The sequence below is a fragment of the Temnothorax longispinosus genome, chromosome 7, assembly GCF_030848805.1.
Source record: "Temnothorax longispinosus isolate EJ_2023e chromosome 7, Tlon_JGU_v1, whole genome shotgun sequence".
In the NCBI taxonomy this organism is placed as follows: domain Eukaryota; kingdom Metazoa; phylum Arthropoda; class Insecta; order Hymenoptera; family Formicidae; genus Temnothorax; species Temnothorax longispinosus.
In genome coordinates, this window is record NC_092364.1 from 10,615,581 (window position 1) to 10,622,393 (window position 6,813).

Consider the following 6,813-nt stretch of genomic DNA (forward strand, 5'->3'; position numbering starts at 1 on the left):
AAATTTAATTAAGAGATATGCATGTAATTAAAAATTATATAGTTACATATTTTATTACAAAAATTTACAATAACTGAGAAATAAGATCTCTTTTTTCTGTTCCGTTTATAAATGCAATTTCGTTATTAATTTCCATTTCTATTGGATCAAATGCCATAGGTTCATCTTCATTTTCTATACATATGTTATGTAAGATGCAACAAGCAATAATAATTAAAGGTATCATTTCCGTATTGTACATATAAACATATCGTAATTTTCTAAATCTTCCTTTTAACATTCCAAATGCACATTCGATAACTACACGTGTTTTTGACAATTTTGTGTTAAAGTTTCTTTGTAGACGGTTTAAATGACCATTATCTCGATAAGGAGTTAACATATATTTTGACAAAGGATATGCTGAATCAGCTAAAAGATGGTATTGATTTTGAAAGTATCTATTTTCATCCTGTGTTATTAATTCCTTAATATCGCTTAAACGCCAAACTCTTGCGTCATGAACACTACCGCACATTCCCGTAAAAACATCTATAAACCTTAATTTATAATCACAAATCCCTTGTAACACTAATGAATGGTAACCTTTGCGGTTAATATAATTGTCGGAATTTTCTATGGGTGCACTTATAGCTATATGAGAGCCATCAATTGCTCCAATCACTCCAGGAAAACCACTTAATGCACGAAATTCTCTTTCAAAGTTAATCATTTCATAAGGTTCAGGCCATTTAATATATGTATGAACATCTTCAATTAGTAACATCGCAACCTCAAATACAGAATTCCAAACGGTGTCCTTACATACACCAAATCTATCTGCTACCGATCTGTAACAAAAATTGTACGTATATTACGGTTTACATGCACATAATTATTTAAAATCTGAATTTTTATTAAAAGTAAAATTTTGTTGCCTTTATACAATATATAAATACACAAAAATCTAAAATAAAAGAAAATTATAATAATTTAAGCTTTTCATTGCTAATACAATTTAAGTGACTCTAACTAGAAATGAGATTAAAATAAGACTTAATAAGAGTGTTTTATAAAAACATCTTAATATATAAAATACAAAAAAGTATTAAAAAATTTAGAATTCTTATTTAAAAAACCAAAGTCGTCTTTAATAAACCTTAACAATTTTACACAACAGCAATCTAAGGTCGCTAAATTATTTCTTCTTGAAAGCTGCCGGTACAACTTGTGTTAAAAATATTTTTAAAAATAACTCGACAAAAACTTAAAGGCAAACAAAAGTTTAGTGGAAGAAAAACATAAAAGTGGTTTGGCCAAATGCACTTAGATATAAGTGCATTTTTAATATAAAACATACTAACAGATTAACGCTGTAAAAAACATACTAACCTGTAAACTTCCTGATTTCCGAGGACCCATAAGGTAATAGCTATTTGTTTATCGGGAGACATTTTTTCAGCACCCCGGTCACGGTGAAGACGTCCTCCAAGGCTTTGCACCAATCTTTCATACGTAGTTTTTTCTAGTCGAAAATGTGATTTGAAATCTATTTAAACAATAATGAAGTTCATTACATTTAATATAATACAAAAACACCTTTACAAAATTAAAACAGTAAATTGTATTGTAGCAAAACCTTTACCTGTTAAAGAATATGTCAATACAATATTTTCAAAAAAATCTGGAATCTTAGGGTGAAATTCCCGTTGAGGCAGAAGATAATCTTCATCATCATCTGATGGATGATCAAAAAATAAGTCCCACATTCCTTGTATATCCATGTCTTGTCTGAAAATATTTAATAATAATGCAATATAAAGTATGAAGAAAATAATCCAACATTTTGTTCATAAATGTTAATAGATTTGTATATAGCTTTAAGTAAACTGCACAAACAAAAATTTTTCTTATTGTGTTGACAGTATATATTAATTTACTATGTACTTGCATTACAAATTAAAAAAAATTATTGTAAACATTAATGTTAGTGTCACATTAGTGAAATATTCATGCATAATATTTATACATAAATTTTATATTAGGTTTTGAAACAATACCGTTATGATAGAAACTTGATAGACAAGTCGTTTTCCAAGCTTGCTTATTTGATGGACTAGAAGATTTTGTACACGTAGTTATTTCTGCCAGCATTTGCCTTGTTATCAGTCCACTGAACTCTGTATAATTCACTGTAATTACAAAAATTAGTTACTATATACTTGAACAAATTGTAATAATTGACTTATAATACCAACATCATTCACTTCTCTCACTGAACTTAATTTATCTGTAGCTATTTCTCAACAAAGCAGACCTATAAAAATCAGATTTTCAAAATATATATTATATGTAAATTTTACTGCTACAAAAATAGAAACTAATCTGAACTAATAAAAATCTAACAGAATTCAACAAAGTATGATATGAAATTGACAGCAAAAGCTAAAATCAGTTCTTTCATGACTGCTTATGTTTATAAGTACGTTTAAATAAAATAACATTTATTTATAACATTTATTGAGAATCGATGTCTAATTAAAATTTTATATTACACTTTGAAATAATACAGTTATGATAGAAACTTGATAGACAAGTGAATAAAAAAAATGTTTGTAAATAAGATAACCTCTTTGGCATTACTTTAAACAATACGTTAAAAATACATGATTGTGTTACATAATTATAATTTTAATGAAGTGAATATCATACATTACAATTAAAAACAGATTATTTTTAATTGTAATAATCAAATAATTTATATCGTATTTTTTAGGTTACCTGCTACAAACTCACGGAACTCGCAACTCGCAACTTGCCCGTTGATTTGGCTTTACCAGACATCATTGAGTTGTCACGAAGCATGATGGTGGTAGATGGCTGTGATTATCGTATATTTCGGTCCTAGGGGAAATTACCCGGATAGCCATTATCGTAAACACCCAGTGTCTGTCTGTAGTCGAATGGGGGGGACTGTAGGTGGGGGAAAACATATGGAGCGGAGTTTCATGGCGGGAGCGCAGCGCGCGAGTTACAAACAGATGCTGGAAGTTTTGCAAAATGACATAATTAGTCGGCATATTTTGTTAGTTGGATTCTTTATTCGAAGATATCTTTGCAACGAGGGCCCTCACTTGAAGAGATCGCAAGGCGTAGCCTTGAGGCTCATCTGGAAGTGAGAGGACAAAAAATGATTATATGATTTGTTAACTGTTACATATGTATAAGCCCTAAAATGTATGTGAGCGAGTAAGCGTGAGATGGCGTTGCTAGAGTAACGGACGGAAGTATTAAGGTGATCCTAGCCGGTTTTTTTCGGTTTTTTTCTTAGCATTAATCTTTTAATTGGCTTTATAAAAATGCAAAATTCTTGTCTAGAATTAAAGTACGCATCAAAATCTAGGTCATGGTGGTCGAATTTATATGTGGTGGTCGTCACGTATAACAAAAAATATTAATTTTTTTTCGTTTTTGACATAAATTCGACCACCATGACCTAGATTTTGATGCGTACTTTAATTCTAGACAAGAATTTTGCATTTCTATAAAGCCAATTAAAAGATTAGTGCTAAGAAAAAAACCGAAAAAAACCGGCTAGGATCACGGCTTTAGGATCACCTTAAGGGTGGAGCAACAAAATCGAATATCACGGCTTCGAGGATCACGGCTTTAGGATCACCTTAACACACGAGACAGCGAGCAGTGAACGTCCGAATAAAGAACGAGTATTCAATTACGTATAGTGTTGTTAATAAGTTACCCCGGCCATCCCAAGTATAACATTAACGTAAACTCATTTTATTTTTAATAGCATAATGTACATACAGCATAAGGGTTCAGTCACAATGAGAGGAATAAGGAATAAGATAAAGGAATAAGGAATAAGGGAATGTCGCATCTTACTTCAGTACACGTACATTAAAGTGAGATGCAACATGCCTTATTCCTAATTCCTTTATCTTATTCCTTATTCCTCTCATTGTGACTGAGCCTTAATATATGTACCAAACGTAGCAGCGCCTTCGTCAATCAGACTAGGGATTTTAGGCTGTATGCAAAAAGGTCTTGTTAGCCACATTGCGGAACGTGCATCATTAACCAATGAGGCTGGTGCTAGTTAGGCTTTTTGCAAAAAGTCTAAAGTGTGTCAGCCTTATTGAGAACTAATGAATGCTTTCGCAAAAAGGCGGCTTTTTACAAACAGGCTAGCCTTTTTGCAAAAAGGCTGATTTCGCAAAAGGGCTGCGACATATACATATATGGGACAATCCACGTCACTTTTACTCCCCTCTGTCCAAAATTGGTATGGACGGATTTTAATGACTAAGGGCTCAGTCACAATGAGAGGAATAAGGAATAAGATAAAGGAATAAGAGAATGTCGCATCTCACTTCAGTACACGTACATTAAAGTGAGATGCAATATGCCTTATTCCTAATTCCTTTATCTTTATTCCTTATTCTTCTCATTGTGACTGAGCCTTAAGGGCGGAAAATGTTTGTCTTGAAAAGAGCTTTCGAAAGGCGTGTGGCATATATGCGCAATTCAACATGGCGTCATAGTTATGGCTGCTTAAAGGGATAAATTCAAAATTTCAGATTCAACATGACGCCATGTTGAATTGCGCATATATGCCACACGCCTTTCGAAAGCTCTTTTCAAGACGAACATTTTCCACGCGCCCTTATGCCCGCGCGGTTTCTTCACTGTTGGATAACTTTATCCTTAGGTTAAATTCACTCTTTCTAAGAGTTAGGTTAGAAAGAGATGAAGAGTGAGTTTATCCTAAAAGGATAAAGTTATCCGACGGTGAAGAAACCGGGCAGTCATTAAAATTTGTCCATACCAATTTTGGACAGAGCGGGGGTAAAAGTGAGCTCTGGTAACTTAGCCGGTCAACTTCGACTTTATTAATTTTCATATTTTTTTATCGTTTGTTGGTCGTTTGTTGGTGATTGTTGGCCTAATTACAACGTTTGTTGGTTCTTAATTTTTTTTTAATTTAAAAAGAAAAATTAGCATTAAGTTAGCCGGAAAAATTTTATTTTTAATTTCAAAAAAGCCTAATTGATGCGTAATCGTTTGCTGATAATTGTTGGTCTAATTTTAGCGTTTGTTGGTTTATTATTAGTCTTAAAAACGAAAAAAAAACGAAAAATTATCTCACATATTAAAGTAATCAAAGATTGGTTTATTTGCCTATGACTTAAGCTTTATTTCTATCAATTTAAGGCTAACATCTATAAAACTGCCATATGAATACGGGCCTTAACATCGGCAGAAAATCGCGAAAAGATCAAGAAACATGGTGGTTCGTCCCCCCCCCCCCCCGCACCCACCCCGCCAGTAGGCTGCGTGGACCTCGCTTTACAACATAAAGTACATGCTAAGTTGTAAAACGAAATTATAAAGCACATGCATGGAGGGGTGCAAGGAGACTTAAGGTGGAAGCACATAAAATTGCAGGAGCCATAAAGCAGAAAGCAGAAGCCATATGCGCATGCGCTATGGTATCTGTAGAGCTCTACAAATACCATAGCGCATGCGCATATGGCTTCTGCATTCTGCTCAAGGTTCCTGCAATTTTATGTGCTTCCACCTTTACATGAGTGAGCGCACGTGAACAGAAAGGCTTTTCTCCCCTGCACCCTCCCCCATGCATATACTTTATAATTTCGTTTTACAACTTAGCATGTACTTTATGTTGTAAAGCGAGGTCCACGCAGCCTACCGGCGGGGTGGGTGCGGGGGAGGGGGGCCGAAGGCCCCCCCCTCGCACCCCCTCGTTGTGTGTGTGTGTGTGTGTGTGTGTGCTTCCCACGAACCACCATGTTTCTTTATCTTTTCGTGATTTTCTGCCGATGTTAAGGCCCGTATTCATATGGCAGTTTTATAGATGTTAGCCTTAAATTGATAGAAATAAAGCTTAAGTCGTAGGCAAATAAACCAATCTTCGATTACTTTAATATGTGAGATAATTTTTCGTTTTTTTTTCGTTTTTAAGACTAATAATAAACCAACAAACGCTAAAATTAGACCAACAATCATCAGCAAACGATTACGCATCGATTAGGCTTTTTTGAAATTAAAAATAAAAATTTTTTGGCTAACTTATTAATGCTAATTTTTCTTTTTAAATTTAAAAAAAAATTAAGAACCAACAAACGTTGTAATTAGGCCAACAATCACCAACAAACGACCAACGAACAATAAAAAAATATGAAAATTAATAAAGTCGAAGTTGACCGGCTAAGTTACCGGAGCCGTAAAAGTGACGTGGATTGTCCCATATATGTATATATATATATATATATATTGTGTGTGTATACATAGACACATATACTAGTATCAAGAACCGCAACTCAAGTTCCTTGTAGAACCCTAGAGAACTAGCAGCGACCGGTAGAGACTGCCGTGTGCTTGTTAGAACTCTCCGCTCCGCTCCGCGCGTAGCCTAGTAGCTCTTGTTGCAAATATCTCAAATAATATGAGATATTTCAAAAAATTCATAAGAACATTTTTTGTAGATATGTGTCTGCTCTACAACTTTGATCTCTACAAAAATTTCAAATTTATCGTATTTGTGGAGAAAAACGAATTTGTTCATAAATTGTTAATAAAAAACATACTTAGGGATAGCGGAAAATGGCGGAATTTGAATATGTTGTTCAGTATATTTTTCTGAACACAATGACGTAATAAAACCTTGTGTTGCAATTTTTTCTAGGTACCCCCCCTTTTTTCCGTATTTTGACTGGACTATAAAAGGCGTAAGACGCTACGGCAATGTTCGTGCCCTGGCCCTAACGTCAATCCTTGTGCGTTGACTTTCGA

General features: G+C 33.9%; 1 pseudogene; it reads right to left on the reverse strand.

The window, feature by feature from the left end:
- Positions 1-27: 27 nt before the first annotated feature.
- Positions 28-2,778, reverse strand: LOC139815652 (putative nuclease HARBI1; annotated as a pseudogene).
- Positions 2,779-6,813: the final 4,035 nt, after the last annotated feature.